The sequence below is a fragment of the Oncorhynchus kisutch genome, linkage group LG8 (genome assembly GCF_002021735.2).
Source record: "Oncorhynchus kisutch isolate 150728-3 linkage group LG8, Okis_V2, whole genome shotgun sequence".
NCBI classification, from domain to species: Eukaryota; Metazoa; Chordata; class Actinopteri; order Salmoniformes; family Salmonidae; genus Oncorhynchus; species Oncorhynchus kisutch.
The window spans coordinates 12,573,750-12,590,447 of NC_034181.2; positions in this window are offsets into that span (position 1 = coordinate 12,573,750).

The window sequence follows — 16,698 nt, forward strand, 5'->3', positions numbered from 1 at the left end:
GTTGTGCAAATGGAATAGACAACAGGTGGAAATTATAGGCAATTAGCAAGATACCCCCAATAAAGGAGTGGTTCTGCAGTTGGTGACCACAGACCACTTCTCAGTTCCTATGCTTCCTGGCTGATGTTTTGGTCACTTTTGAATGCTGGCGGTGCTTTCACTCTAGTGGTAGCATGAGACAGTCTACAACCCACACAAGTGGCTCAGGTAGTGCAGCTCATCCAGGATGGCACATCAATGCGAGCTGTGGCAAGAAGGTTTGCTGTGTCTGTCAGCGTAGTTTCCAGAGCATGGAGGCGCTACCAGGAGACAGGCCAGTACATCAGGAGACGTGGAGGAGGCCGTAGGAGGGCAACAACCCAGCAGCAGGACCGCTACCTCCACCTTTGTGCAAGGAGGAGCAGGAGGAGCACTGCCAGAGCCCTGCAAAATGACCTCCAGCAGGCCACAATTGTGTCTGCTCAAACGGTCAGAAACAGACTCCATGAGGGCGGTATGAGGGCCCGACATCCACAGGTGGGGGTTGTGCTTGCAGCCCAACACCGTGCAGGACGTTTGGCATTTGCCAGAGAACACCAAGATTGGCAAATTCGCCACTGGCGCCCTGTGCTCTTCACAGATGAAAGCAGGTTCACACTGAGCACATGTGACAGACGTGACAGAGTCCGGAGACGCCGTGGAGAACGTTCTGCTGCCTGCAACATCCTCCAGCATGACCGGTTTGGCGATGGGTCAGTCATGGTGTGGGGTGGCATTTCTTTGGGTGGCCGCACAGCCCTCCATGTGCTCGCCAGAGGTAGCCTGACTGCCATTAGGTACTGAGATGAGATCCTCAGACCCCGTGTGAGACCATATGCTGGTGCGGTTGGCCCTGGGTTCCTCCTAAAGCAAGACAATGCTAGACCTCATGTGGCTGGAGTGTGTCAGCAGTTCCTGCAAGAGGAAGGCATTGATGCTATGGACTGGCCCGCCCGTTCCCCAGACCTGAATCCAATTGAGCACAGCTCCATTTTAATTTTGAGTGTCACTCCAAATCCAGACCTCCATGGGTTGATAAATTTGATATCCATTGATAATTTGTGTGATTTTGTTGTCAGCACATTGAACTATGTAAAGAAAAAAGTATTTAATAAGAATATTTCCTTCATTCAGATCTAGGATGTGTTATTTTAGTGTTCCCTTTATTTTTTGAGCAGTATATATATATTGTGTATAATGTATATATTTATGTTGTATTATACCAGGCACATTTGAAAAAGAGACCTAGGTCTCAATATGTCTTCCCTTTCAAAATAAAGTTAAATAAAAACTCTCTCACACTTGATCACTCTTTCTGGAGCTGAGTATTGTCCTGCACAGCATGTACTCAAGGTTTAAAAAGGCTTCTAAAGTCCCAAACGGACCTGCCCAGTGTCTGATTTTATGTGGGCAAAACTCATTTTACAGAGCCTCTTGCTTTGAACAGCAAGGACTCGGATACTGTAGAAGATGCATATATTGGCCTTCAACTTATTCTTCTACCACTGGCAGAGGATCAGGGTTATTCAAATAATAAAAAAAACTGTTGTGGACAAGTTCTCTGCCAAGGAAAAGCAAAATTCAAGATAGGGGAAATGGAGGAGGGCACACACTTACACACAAATGCTCTCTCTCTCACACTCACACTCACACTCACTGTAGTGGCTTCCTTTCCTCTTTACCATAGCCACTGCCCAAGCCTGAAGCGGGGTTGTTTGGTACGCATAGTCCACACTGTAGGTTTCCAAATGGCCAAACATTCAATAACATCCAGGGATATGGTGCAACAAAAATGTTTATTCTTCTTATATCTAACAAATAAATGATTCTCCAATCAACTTAAAGCATAGAATACTTGATATGGAAAATACATATTATGACCTGTCTGTATGGTCAAAACTATACCGCTCCCGCATCTAGCAAGGACTTCCGCCCCCGAAGGCCCAACTTCCTGCCTTTATCCTAACACACTTACCACAATACAATGAATAAGCAAGAGGGGGGGCCAAAAACTGAGTTACACTAACAAATGAATATATCTCAATCAGGTAAATATAAAATCATAAAGGTACGTAACTAATATTTCATCATGTACATTCATATTTAATATATTTACACAAATATACATAATATACATATATATGCTCCGTATGTTCAGTCTTTTATACAAATATGTCCAAATTGTCTCTCTCTCTCTCTCTCACACACACACTCTCTCTCTTAGTCACTCACACACACTCTCTCTCTCACACACTCTCTCTCTCTCTCTCTCTCTCTCTCTCTCTCACACATACACACACACTCTCTCTCTTAGTCACTCACACACACTCTCTCTCTCACACACTCTCTCTCTCTCTCTCTCTCTCTCTCTCTCTCACACATACACACACACTCTCTCTCCCTATCTTTTGTCACTCACACACACACACACTCTCTCTCACACATACACTCTCTCTCTCACACGCACTTCCTCTCTCTGTCACACACACATACACACTCTCTCTCTCTCTCTCTCTCTCTCTCTCTCTCTCTCTCTCTCTCTCTCTCTCTCTCTCTCTCTCTCTCACGAACACAAATACCCGCTTGCGCACTTAGACACACACACACACGCACACACACACACACACCCTGTGATTTAACACTGGTGGGTCAGCTATTCCTTGGCATTACTACACCTCTCTGGGAGAGAAACATTGTGATATTCTCATATGTGCTGTTGTAAACCTCTTAGAGAACCACATTGGGATTCTCATATCTGCTGTTCTAGACCCCTCAGAGAACTACATTTCCCCAGCAGGGTACGGTCATAGGAAAGATGAGCCTGGGAGGTGGGGGAGGAGAAGGGAGGCAGAGTAGAGGAGAGGGCAGGCTGGATGGGTCAGGGGGAACCAGGTGAGAGAGGCGCGGGAGGCACACATGCAGTGCCTTGCGAAAGTATTTGGCCCCCTTGAACTTTGCAACATTTTGCCACATTTCAGGCTTCAAACATAAAGATATAAAACTGTATTTTTTTGTGAAGAATCAACAACAAGTGGGAGACAATCATGAAGTGGAACGACATTTATTGGATATTTCAAACTTTTTTAACAAATCAAAAACTGAACAATTGGGCGTGCAAAATTAATACTTTGTAGAGCCACCTTTTGCTGCGATTACAGCTGTAAGTCGCTTGGGGTATGTCTCTATCAGTTTTGCACATCGAGAGACAGACATTTTTTCCCATTCCTCCTTGCAAAACAGCTCGAGCTCAGTGAGGTTGGATGGAGAGCATTTGTTAACAGCAGTTTTCAGTTCTTTCCACAGATTCTCGATTGGATTCAGGTCTGGACTTTGACTTGGCCATTCTAACACCTGGATATGTTTATTTTTGAACCATTCCATTGTAGATTTTGCTTTATGTTTTGGATCATTGTCTTGTTGGAAGACAAATCTCCGTCCCAGTCTCAGGTCTTTTGCAGACTCCATCAGGTTTTCTTCCAGAATGGTCCTGTATTTGGCTCCATCCATCTTCCCATCAATTTTAACCATCTTCCCTGTCCCTGCTGAAGAAAAGCAGGCCCAAACCATGATGCTGCCACCACCATGTTTGACAGTGGGGATGGTGTGCTCAGGGTGATGAGCTGTGTTGCTTTTATGCCAAACATAACATTTTGCATTGTTGCCAAAAAGTTCAATTTTGGTTTCATCTGACCAGAGCACCTTCTTCCACATGTTTGGTGTGTCTCCCAGGTGGCTTGTGGAAAACTTTAAACTTTCTCTGATCAGTCTTCTCCTTGTATGAGCTGAAAGTTTAGAGGGACGGCCAGGCCTTGGTAGATTTGAAGTGGTCTGATACTCCTTCCATTTCAATTTTATCGCTTGCACAGTGCTCCTTGGGATGTTTAAAGCTTGGGAAATCTTTTTGTATCCAAATCCGGCTTTAAACTTCTTCACAACAGTATCTCGGACCTGCCTGGTGTGTTCCTTGTTCTTCATGATGCTCTCTGCGCTTTTAACGGACCTCTGAGACTATCACAGTGCAGGTGCATTTATACAGAGACTTGATTACACACAGGTGGATTGTATTTATCATCATTAGTCATTTAGGTCAACATTGGATCATTCAGAGATCCTCACTGAACTTCTGGAGAGAGTTTGCTGCACTGAAAGTAAAGGGGCTGAATAATTTTGCACGCCCAATTTTTCAGTTTTTGATTTGTTAAAAAGTTTGAAATATCCAATAAATGTCGTTCCACTTCATGATTGTGTCCCACTTGTTGTTGATTCTTCACAAAAAAATACAGTTTTATATCTTTATGTTTGAAGCCTGAAATGTGGCAAAAGGTCACAAAGTTCAAGGGGGCCGAATACTTTCGCAAGGCACTGTACAGACCGTTCCGGCAGAGCAGCATTTTTTATTTAATTTATTTGACCTTTATTTAACCAGGCAAGTCAGTTAAGAACAAATTCTTATTTTCAATGACGGCCTAGGAACAGTGGGTTAACTGCCTGTTCAGAGGCAGAACGACAGATTTGTACCTTTTCAGCTCGGGGGTTTGAACTTGCAACCTAGTCCAACGCTCTAACCACTAGGCTACCCTGCCGCCCCGGCATCACTAACTCTATGTTAAAGGACTCAGCCAGAACCATCCACAGACGTGACAGCCGTTGAGTTTCAGAATCAGTCCAGGGCACTGCCTCTCAGATTCCACTCAGCGAACTGTCAGGACTCAGCCAGAACCATCCACAGACGTGACAGCCGTTGAGTTTCAGAATCAGTCCAGGGCACTGCCTCTCAGAATCCACTCAGCGAACTGTCAGGACTCAGCCAGAACCATCCACAGACGTGACAGCCATTGAGTTTCAGAATCAGTCCAGGGCACTGCCTCTCAGAATCCACTCAGCGAACTGTCTGGACTCAGCCAGAACCATCCACAGACGTGACAGCCGTTGAGTTTCAGAATCAGTCCAGGGCACTGCCTCTCAGAATCCACTCAGCAAACTGTCAGGACTCAATTTGTCATAAAGCAGCTGGGAATAATTGATTTCAGGAATTGGAAAGTGGGATTTAAACTATTTCAATATACAATTGAATACATGGGGAGGACTTGACTCACCAATGATTTGCAATAGACCCTTTGGAACCAATACTTTGAAAGGTTTTGGAAAGTCTACTTTAGGTTACATAATGGGTCAATTCAGTATTTTTGATTACAAAGGCTAGAAACATTAGTTGATAGTGGAGTCAGGACACAAGTTCAATTGTCTTTTCAATGAGGGCAAAGAGTCAATTGCAATCTAGTCCCAATAATTTTATTTGACTTTGGCTCAAATATATAGCTGAAATTGGAGTTTGCTGAACTTTCCAGAAGGATCACTTCCCCACTGGGAGCTCAACGGAGGCTCTCCTTTATCTCTTTTCCCCATCGGTAGCTCCTAACTATCGCATTTCTGGGTTACTGGGAGGAAGTATTTTCACAGCCTGCAGACTCAGAGGTTCTTATTTGTCAAAATTGCTCCCCTCTAAAGGTGTGTGCAAACAAACTGCAGCTCACTGGTGGAAGAGGAAATATGACAGAGACATCTTGCCCTGGTTTTAACAGCTTTGAAGTCTGAGAGAAACAAAGGAAGGAGTCTTGACTGTTTTTTTTTTTTTTTTTTACGATGCCCAAAAACTCTGCAGAGCTTCAGGGTAAATAAGCTCCACCAGGAAAACTCTTATCAGGCCTAAAGTCTTGATCTGTGTTTTAGTATTCCATATTTGCCTCTGGCTGTGGGTGTACATATATAATGGTCAGTCATTCTGTCTAACATTGCCAGCAGGCACCTGGGGAGATTCATAGGGCAGATGTGGTAATGGATTTTTAAAAGCTTTTGCATGGCAAGTCCGTTCTGTATCATTGAGAGAGAGAGAGAGAGAGAGAGAGAGAGAATGAGAGAGAGAATGAGAGAGAGAATGAGAGAGAGAACGAGAGAGAGAGATCTCAATCTCAATACCCATGAACAGTAATGACCAGACAAATCCTTTAAAGTCTGATTGATGAACACTTAGACGAGTGGTGCTCTGCCAGGAGTAGCCCTGAAGTACCCCATCATGTGCCATTTTACCAGTAGGCCTATGGTCTCATGAGTCTTCTTAAGTACCCCTGTCAATTGGCCATGTACCACTGACTTAGACTTTATTTAAATGAGAATAGAAAAGCGTAGCCACGTATGGCACGTCGTATAGGAGGTGATTGACTTTTAATGAGCGCTGCGACTGGGTCATGTATGCAATGTATTATCTTTGCATTAAAAACTGCTCACATACCTAGGGCTTGGTCCAGTTCGCTCAGGTTCATTTGCATTTGGGGACAGAGTTATAGCACCGAGGAGGCCCATTAGGTCACTGACAAGTAATTCATTGGAGGGTATCAAATATTGCCACACACTTTCAGGCTTCAATGCCTATCTTTCCAAAAATATCTTTACATTACACCCACCCCCCCACTAATATACCGTATCTTGAGGGAAATTGCAATAATTTCTAGAGAAATTAAATTAATTCAGTTCCGTGGGTTAAAACTAAATATAGCTCAAGATTATGGGATGACAAGGGACTAATGATGCTTATTCCCTCATTGTTTGTTTTCATTTTTTTCATTCTTTCTGCCTGTTTACGGGTATGTGATGAGATCAGTGGAGGATCCTCAGAAGAAGAGGGCGAGGACCATCCTCCTCAGGGAAGTTCATAAAAATGTTAATAGTGAAACATTAGAAATTTATCCTTTTTAGATAAAAAATATATGTGACCGATCGGCTCAAATTGGTCTTGGGAAAATGGGAAAATAATTCTGCTTTGAAAGTTGCTAAACTTGTAAATTTACTTTTGAGAAAAGTGCCTTTGAGTATTTTGATACCTACTGTAGAGCTCTCCTTTGTCTACACCCATTCAGCATTGTTCACACCCTCTTAAGCCAGCCCCACCCATCTCTTTAAGGATTCACATGTGAGGTCATGTGCTAAACAGTGAGTAATGTAGAATAATAATGTAATGTAAAAATTAAGACTAAAAGTGGTAAATGTAGTAGCCTACAATAAAGAAGAATTCCAGGTAAAAAGAGTGTCCAGATAAGAATATGTTATAAATATTAGATGACTCTTACCCAGACACACTTGTCTACATTGATGGGTCATGTGAAAGACATGCTATAACACCCAGCCACATATTGCTAAGAGGATGGGTCTTTACAGAAGGTGGAAACAGTACAGCCAAATGCTTTGCTGGATGACATGCCTTCATCAATCAAGCAGTTGACTTGTTGTGGTATTCCTTCACAGCAGACACCAAACACGCCAAACGCAATATCATTTTTTAAAGCATCATTATCAGGTAAACTGAAAGTTAAAACACACAGCCCGACTTCACGTACCTCTGGAAAATACAGAAATAAAGTGAGATCAATAAAAGCCAATCATGTTGGAGGTCAATTAAATAATCAAAACATGATGTTTATGCTTTACATACAAAGTGTTGTCATTGATTCCTTGTAGAGATGCCACATTGCTGCTTTTGTGACATGGGATGACAGCAGCTTTCCACCAAAGTGTTTGTGTCCTGGTAATATTATCCTCTGCATAGTTGTTGATGAAGTTCACCACTCACAGTAGGTCCTCATGCTTCAGGTGTAACCTGTGCTTGCTTGGGCCAGCTCTCTTTTTAATGGGAGGCATTAGACCATTCTCCTTGTATGACTGGTAGAGGAGAGTGAAGCGTGTTCTACTGATGCTGAAAGACAAATTCCAGATTCATATATTTTGGCATTATTATACAATCACCATCAGACACACCTGGCTAATTTGATGGATCATGTAATCATCTGGTGAAGTGGTCTTTTGTTTAGACATGGGAGGCATTAGTTGGCCACCTGGCCAAAATCCGGTGAAATTCAAAATACGAAAGCGAAATTCAAAATACAAAATTCTTAATATTAAACATTCATGAAAATACAATTGTTTTACGTCATTTAAAAGCTTAACTTCTTGTTAATCCAGCCGCTTTGTAATATTTCAAAAATACTTTATGGCAAAAGCACACCATGCGATTATCTGAGGACAGCGCCCCGCATTCCATTTATAAACCCATAGACAGCCATTATAATGAGTGGTGAGCTCCAAAAATAAAATCCCGGATGGATTCTCCTTGAGTTTTCGTCTGCTATATCAGTTCTGTTAAACTCACAGACATTATATTAACAGTTTTGGAAACTTTAGAGTTTTTCCCATCCAATGCTATCAATTATATGCATATCCTAGATTCTGGGCCTGAGTAAGAGGCAGTTTACTTTGGGCACCTCAGTCATACAAACTTTTGAATACTGCCCCCTATCCCGAAGAAGTTTTACCTTGGCTTTCGAAGACTTTAGAATGGCAGGATAGGATAGATATAGGTCTGTAACAGTTTGGGTCTAGAGTGCCACCTTCTGTAAAGAGGGAGAAGACCACGGCAACATTCCAATCTTTAGGGATCGCAGACGATACGAAAGAGAGGTTGAATAGGCTAGTAATAGGGGTTGCAACAATTGCGGTGGAGAATTTTTAGAAAGAGAGGGTCCAGATTGTCTAGCCCAGCTGATTTGTAGGGTTCCAGATTTTGCAGCTCTTTCAGAACATCCCCGGAAATAGAGGGGTGTTACCTGGGTGGTAACATTAGGTCAGTTAGGATCACCACTTTATTTTAAGAATGTGAAATGTCAGAATAATAGTAGAGAGAATTATATATTACAGTTTTATTTCTTTCATCACATTCCCAATCGGTCAGAAGTTTACATACTCTCAATTAGTATTTGTTAGCATTGCCTATAAAGTGTTTAACTTGGGTCAAACGTTCTGGGTAGCCTTCCACAAGCTTCCCAAAATACGTTTGGTGAATTTTGGCCCAATTCTCCTGACAGAGCTGGTAACTGAGTCAGGTTTGTAGGCCTCCTTGCTCGCATACGCTTTTTCAGTTCTGCCAACATTTTCTATAGGATTGAAGTCAGGGCTTTGTGATGGCCACTCCAATACCTTGACTTTGTTGTCTTTAAGCTATTTGCCACAGCTTTGGAAGTATGCTTGGGGTCATTGTCCATTTGGATGACCCATTTGCGACCAAGCTTTAACTGATGTCTTGAGATGTTGTTTCAATATATCCACATCATTTTCTTTCCTCATGTAGCCATCTATTTTGTGAAGTGCACCAGTCCCTCCTGCAGCAAAGCACACCCACAACATGATGCTGCCACCCCTGTGGTTCACGGTTGGGATGGTGTTCTTCAGCTTACAATCCTCCCCCTTTTTCCTCCAAACATAACTATGGTCATTATGGCAAAACAGTTATGTTTTTGTTTCATCAGACAAGTGGACATTGCTCCAAAAAGTACGATCTTTGTCCCCATGTGCAGTTGCAAACCAAAGTCTGGCTCTTTTATGGTGGTTTTGGAGCAGTGGCTACTTCCTTGCTGAGCGGCCTTTCAGGTTCTGTTAATATAGGGCTTGTTTTACTGTGGACATAGATGCTTTTGTAGCTGTTTCCTCAAACAAGGTCCTTTACTGTTGTTCTGGGATTGATTTGCACTTTTTGCACCAGAGTACATTCATCTCTAGGACACAGAATGCGTCTCCTTCCTGAGCGGTATGACGGAGGCGTGGTCCCATGGTGTTTATACTTGCGTACTATTATTTGTACAGATGAACGTGGTACCTTCAGGCGTTTGGAAATTGCTCCCAAGGATGAACTAGACTTGTGGAGGTCTAAAAAAAATTCTGATGTCTTGGTTGATTTCTTTTGAATTTCCCATGATGTCAAGCACAGAGGCACTGAGTTTGAAGGTAGGACTTGAAATACATCCACAGGTACATCTCCAATTGACTCAAATGATGTAAATTAGCCTATCAGAAGCTTCAAAAGCCATGTCATAATTTTCTGGAAATTTCCAAGCTGTTTAAAGGCACAGTCAACTTAGTGTATGTAAACTTCTGACCCACTGGAATTGTAATAGTGAATTATCAGTGAAATAATCTGTCTGTAAACAATTGTTGGAAATGTACTTGTGTCATGCACAAAGTAGATGTCCTAACTGACTTGCCAAAACTAAAGTTTCTTAACAAGAAATTTGTGACTTCCGATTTCAAATGTAGCTATATTTGTATTCTTTTCACTTTCACTTACACTTAGCTAGCAATTGCAGGTAGCTAGTTTAACCCACTCAAACACCTGGCTCAAACAGAGAGGGATACAATGGTAGCCCGCTGGCTATGGCTATCCAAATTAGAACTCTTCAAAGTCAAGGTAAACTTTTAGTTTGATGAATTTATATCCACCTGGGCCCAGCGGTCTAAAAGCTAAACTGTACAGCATGAATGTTTACTAAAACTTTGGTTCCAGTAGCTATGTTGATTATGACGTTAGCTAATATGGTGACAATGATGTAGGCTGTGTGTAGTGGTTAGCGGTTATGATATGAAGGTTTGACTTGTAAAGTCACAGACAGCTGATTTGTTGTGCACTGAAATACACAAGCGAAGGGAAAATGTGAGAGGAGAGTGCGTAAATGCGAAAAGGAATTATACAATGAACAAAGTGATCATGATTTTTGTATGTGGCTGCAATGAAAGTGAACTGTGTGTGTGTGTGTGTGTGAGATCAGGGTTGTATTCGTTCCGTAGATTTTGTTGTAAAACGTTTCTTAATTGGAAATAAACAGAAGGAAACTGGGAAAAACATACCTGAATTTGTCCAATAGAAACTCTGATTTGCAACAGTTGGACTAATGATTACACCCTAGATCAGCAAGATGCAGGCAAGAGTGTGCAAGGCGGTATTGAATGTGTCAGTGTCTGTCACCTTGATTACTCAAACTGTCTGCACCTACAGTAAGCTGTACATTTTCAATCATAGGCTAGGCTGTAGCAACCTCATGATGGGTATAGGGAAAATCTGAGTAACATGTAATAGCCTAAACCTATTGATGTTACATTGCACTGGGTGAATGGAATATGAATGACAGTCATTCAATTTGCTGTAATAGAAATAAAGCTGTGCTCACAAAAACAAATTATCGTCCTCCCTCATCTTATGAGATGATCGTTTGCAGCGTTATTTCCCAAACCAGCCTTTTACCCTTCTATTCCATACCAGAACCTTCGATTTATTGTTTCAATAGGGTAATAATATCCCTTATTTACTTACAGATGTAAGAAATTCATTTGACCAGTTTCTCACAGCAGGAAAATTATCCTGCGGCAACAGGACATTTGAAATATTGCGTGGATTATAATTAATGGACATTTTTGTAGGGGTTTATAAAATGTTTTGTTAGGGAAAATAAAGTCTGAGTGGAAATTACAAACTTAAGGCCTTTTTAAACCTAGAATACACTACAAGTTTCCATTTCCTGTAACAATAGTTTTATCAAATTTAGATGCTAGTACATCTGTACCTTCATTCCTATGTGGAATCATTCCTATGTGGAACTTAAAGCTTGAAACACACCAAAAATTGTACTGATACGTAGGCACTTATCACAGTGGGAGACCATTCCATTCTTTAGCTAGAACAAATGCGGTACCTTCTGCATGCCGACCAGGTTGCGACAAACCGTTTCTACTTGTAGAATCGCAATTGTTGTCAGTAGCCAACAACTTGACTTTCTCCAGATCACAAACCCACGCATGGGGGAGCCAACAGGAGTGACAACAAAAATAAAAATATAGGGCATTCTCTCCATACATCCACAATTAAATATCATGAGACAGTCACACTTCATATGTAACGTGGCTATGGGATGGTAGCGAGCTAAGTGCACAGACACAATGCACCCAACACTAAATACTTCCTGCAAGCTAGCTAACCACTGTAGCTAGTATTGAAATTATAATTAAATCACAATGGATTCGTTTCCATGAAAGAGCTACTTGTGTTGGCTGCCGAGTTAGTGCAGTGGCCTTTGCTATCTAGCTAGCTATGTTGTGTTAGTTAGCGAAAAGGTTAACTAGCTAGCTAGCTAAACATTTTGTTATGGGCTGGCACTGGCAGTATGGGATTATGGAGTGGGAATTACATTGTTCCTTCGTCATCTTGCTAGTTAGTTAGCTAGCTCTGGCCACCTGGCTAGAAACAACAAGGACCTATCTACAAAATAGCAACATTAGCGCAGCTAACTAGCTAGCTAACATAGAAATCTAGACCATAAGAAACCAGAGATATTAGAAAAGGAGGAGATACAGTAAGAATGGAGAAATGTATAACGCTCTGCCCAGAAGAATGTAAGAATGTCCAATCGCTTTCACGTTGCAATGTTGCGTTACGTGTAGGCTAAACTATTTGTCACGCAATCCCTTCTAAAAGTCAGGGTATTAGTCGAGAAATCTGCCTATTTTCCCCAAACGTATGTAATGTTAAGATTTCAAAGCTATACAATACTAGAGAGAACAAGTTAATAATCTCACATCTCTGAAATTATTTGTAATGCTGTACTTCTTGTTCACATAATTCATGCGAATTTTTATTTATTTATTTAGCGCTCAATTGACTCCCATTCACTCATTGAAGGAGTGACCTTCTTGTCCCAGAATCATCCAGAATGCACTGCACAGCCCATTGATGTCGCATGGGCAACATACATAATGGCCGTTAATACGATTCCAATGGAGTTTCCCATCTCCTCAAAAGTATTCTTGAAATAACATACATGAACATTTATTGCCAAACAATGCTTCGGCCACCTGGATTGGAGTATTTTAACACGGCTGAGTGGCTGACGACTTCAAGGTCTTTGCTGTGTGAACTGTTCAGAGGTGCTAAGTACTGTCGGCAGGCAAATGTTTGACAATCCTACCGGTGTGTCAAGGCCTCCATGAGAAATTACATCATATCAATACTTTAGTTACCATTTATCTATCCTAATATTATCACAGCTGTGCATTCATTTGGTAGGTTTTGAGTCTCCACACTATCACTCTGTTACCAAATAGGTGGTCATTTATCATAGCCAAAACTATGAATAACCGTGTAGAATACTAGAGTAACACCACCTAAGCACTTTCTCCTTCAGAACATTTATACATCTGAAGCATGGCACTGAGTAATGAGTGTACTCTGCATTGGTTTAATTGGATCATCAGTTAATCCAATGACATCTGTTTAAGTTTATTATTATATTGTTTACATTGAAATACTGTCAGCTGATGACATGATCGCCACACTCCCCTTTCTCCACTGGGATTCTCTGCCTCTGACCCTATTACGGGGGCTGAGTCACTGGCTTACTAGTGCTCTTCCATGCTGTGCCTAGGAGGGGTGCGTCACTTGAGTGGGTTGAGTCACAGACATGATCTTCCTGTTTGGTTTTGTGCCCCCCCGGGGTTGTGCGTTGGAGGAAATCTTCGTGGGCTAAACTCAACCTTGTCTCAGGGTAGTAGTTGGTTGTCTGTTGATGTCCCTCTAGTGGTGTGGGGCCTGTGCTTTGGTAAAGTGGATGGGGTTATATCATGCATAGTCAAATCAAATCAAATTTTAATTGTGACATACACATGGTTAGCAGATGTTAATGTGAGTGTAGCGAAATGCTTGTGCTTCTAGTGCCGATAATGCACTAGTAACCAACGAGTAATCTAACCTAACAATTCCACAACTGCTACCTTATACACACAAGTGCAAAGGGTTAAAGAATATGTACATAAAGATATATGAGTGGGTGATGGTACAGAACGGCATAGGCAAGATGCAGTAGATGGTATCGAGTACAGTATATACATATGAGATGAGTGATATAGGGTATGTAAACATAAAAGTGGCATAGTTTAAAGTGGCTAGTGATACAGGGCCACAGTGTCCCCTGATCCACCCCTGTTTCAGTCTCCAGTAACTATGCTGTAATAGTCTATGTGCCAAGGGGCTATGGTCAATCTGTTATATCTGGTGTAATTCTCCTATCTTATCTGGTGTCCTGTGTGAATTTAAGGATACTCCCTCTAATTCTCTCTCTCTCTCTCTCTCTCCCTCTCCTCCCGGAGGACCTGAGCCCTAGGATCATGCCTCTGGACGGCCTGGCGTGATGACTCTTGGCTGTCCCCAGTCCACCTGGTCGTGCTGCTGCTCCAGTTTCAACTGTTCTCCCTGCGGCTAGGGAACCCTGACCTGTTCACCAGACGTTCTACCCTGTCCCGGACCTGCTGTTTTCGACTCTCTCTCTACTGAACCTGCTGTCTCAACCTCTGAATGCTCAGCTATGAAAAGCCAACTGACATTTACTCCTGAGGTACTGACCTGTTGCACCCGCTACAACCACTGTGAGTATTATTTGACCCTGCTGGTCATCTATGAACGTTTGAACATCTTGAAGAACCATCTGGCCTTAAATGGCCATGTACTTTTATAATCTCCACCCAGCACAGCCAGAAGAGGACTGGCCTTCCCTCACAGCCTGGTTCCTCTCTAGGTTTCTTCCTAGGATCCTGCCTTTCTAGGGAGTTTTTCCTAGCCACCGTGCTTCTACATCTGCATTTCTTGCTGTTTGGGGTTTTAGACTGGGTTTCTGTCACTTTGTGACAGCTGCTGATGTAAAAAGGGCTTTATAAATACATTTGATTGACTGATTGACTGCAGAGAATATGAGGGTCTTTGAGAAAAACAACATTAATTATATCATACCAGTATACATTACCTTACCCACTCATGCGGACAAAAAGCTGCAAACACATACACCACTCTGTCTATGCAAATGTGCACAACGCCACAAGGAGCTCTCTACCACTCCCAAGATTTCCTCAGATATCTTCAAAGCGTTTCAGAACTCCTGCAAAGCCTTGGTTTATTTAGAGGCATCGGATCAACAGCGTGGCACCGGGGGAGCCTGAGCTGTCTCATCCGTTTGTCACCAGGAGTTGTGTTCTTATTTTCCACTTCCGCACATCCAAGTCTATTCCTCCCTTCCTCCGCCTACCTTTCTTCCCTACCTCCTACCCCCTACCTCCTCACAGCGGAAGTTCATCAAATAACCGAGTAACACTTCAAAAACAGGAGCTGGGGTTTTGTCCTCTAAAAATATCAGCATGGTCTGTCCTTCTCAGAGAGGAAAAGGGGGACAGGGGGAGAGGTGAGACAAGAGAGAAAAGAGAAGAGAGCGTAGAGGAGAGAGGGGACGGAGAGGGGAGAGATCAGAGAGGAGATGAAGCGGGGAGAAAGACGAGAGGGGAGAGGGGATGGAGAGGGGAGGGGAGGGAGAGGGGAGAGAGGGAGGAGGGAGAGTGAGGGAGGAAGGAAGGAGAGTGAGAGAGAGGGAGGAGAGTGAGAGGGGAGGGAGAGGGGAGAGATAAGAGAAGGGAGAGGGGAGGGAGAAGAGAGGGGAGGGAGAACAGAGGAAAGAGGGGAGGAATGATTGGAGATGAACACAATGCCCAAGAGAAAGCCAAAGAAAAAAGGCCTCTCAAAGAGTTGGAAACTTTTTCATCCAACAAAAAACCCTTTCTGTTTAGTGTATTTATGACACTGCAGAATTTAGAGAGAAGGGTTTAGTCTGGCTCTACTCCTCTTGGCAGCTCCCCACTGGGCACAAACTGGTTAAATCAATGTTGTTTCAATGAAATTTGTCAATGCATTGTGATGTGGAATCTACGTGAAAAATACATCGGATTTGTTTTTGCAATTATTAACGTAAACTGCTGTTTTTAGGTAACATTTTACCACTTTATGTCATCATGGTAACATATTTGCAACATAGACAAATCTTGTGTAAAATATGTGGAATTTGTACATTTGTAACAATGTCAGACTTTCAACGTTATGTCAACTAACAGAAAAAAAACTATAGGCCTGGCATCACCTCCTAATGGAGAGTTGATCTATCTACAGCTATCCCTTCTGTCTCCTATCCAGGGTTGTAACCAGAGTTTTCTTATGTAATCATAGAAAGCGCGTATGTTCAGAGTCGCAGGTCTGTAGAAATCTTCAAAATTGCTATGATAATCTGCATAGAATCTCAAACAGGATTGATCACTTGCACCATTACTTTATTGTAAATCTCAATTAACTGCAGTACAGGTCATTTGGTTGTGCTATTAGATGAAGCAGACTGAGAACACTTTAAGTTGTTGTATAAATAAACAACACATCGAACATTGTATTGCCAATTTAAACTTTGGTGTGCTTTTAAATTGTGGAAAGCGCAGTGATAACACATTTAGGTGACAACTAAGTCAAAAATCAAACATTGGATTTTCCATTGGAATTTGTTGTCCTTTTAGATGGTTGAAAGCATAGCGATAGCACATTGGGATTCAACAAACTTTTGACTGTCTTTTTGAGTGGGTGAAAATAGGTTGAAATATCATGAATCTACGTATCTACCAAATATTATCACATTTTCCATGTCTAAATGATGTGATGGACCAAGTGGGTCTGCTGTGTGTTTCAGTGAGTATGCACAGACGAGCAGTATGAGAGTCAGCAAAAGAGGATTTGAAACGAGGCTAGCGGTGCCAATGCTTACCAAATGGGAACGTTTGAAATGGGACATGGAGGGGAAATCCAATTGGAACAAAGCTCTGTCTGATCCTGTATTGTAGTGAATGTTGCACAACATCAGTGCTTACTGCTTACACAAACATTCAGTCCATCAATAAAACTCATCTAAATGGATCCCATAGAAAGAAAGTGGCTAGCCGGTAATAAAGATGCATTAG